This window comes from Rhincodon typus, chromosome 4 (assembly GCF_021869965.1).
Source record: "Rhincodon typus isolate 14 chromosome 4, sRhiTyp1.1, whole genome shotgun sequence".
Taxonomy (NCBI): domain Eukaryota; kingdom Metazoa; phylum Chordata; class Chondrichthyes; order Orectolobiformes; family Rhincodontidae; genus Rhincodon; species Rhincodon typus.
In genome coordinates this window covers 29103823-29104163 of record NC_063335.1, presented here as the reverse complement: position 1 = coordinate 29104163, position 341 = coordinate 29103823, and positions in this window count along the sequence as shown.

Here is a 341-nt window from a genome sequence, read left to right as displayed (position 1 = left end):
TCTCACATTCTCTCTCTCTCACATTCTCTCTCTCTCTCTCTCTCACACATTCCCTCTCTCTCTCTCACACATTCCCTCTCTCTCTCTCACATTCCCTCTCTCTCTCTCACATTCCCTCTCTCTCTCTCACATTCCCTCTCTCTCTCTCTCTCTCTCACATTCATTCTCTCTCTCTCTCTCTCTGTCACATTCTCTCTCGCACACATTGTCTCTCTCTCGCACACATTCTCTCTCTCTCTCTCTGTCACATTCTCTCTCTCTGTCACATTCTCTCTCTCTCTCTCTGTCACATTCTCTCTCTCTCTCTCTCACACACATTCTCTCTCTCTCTCTCTCTCTCT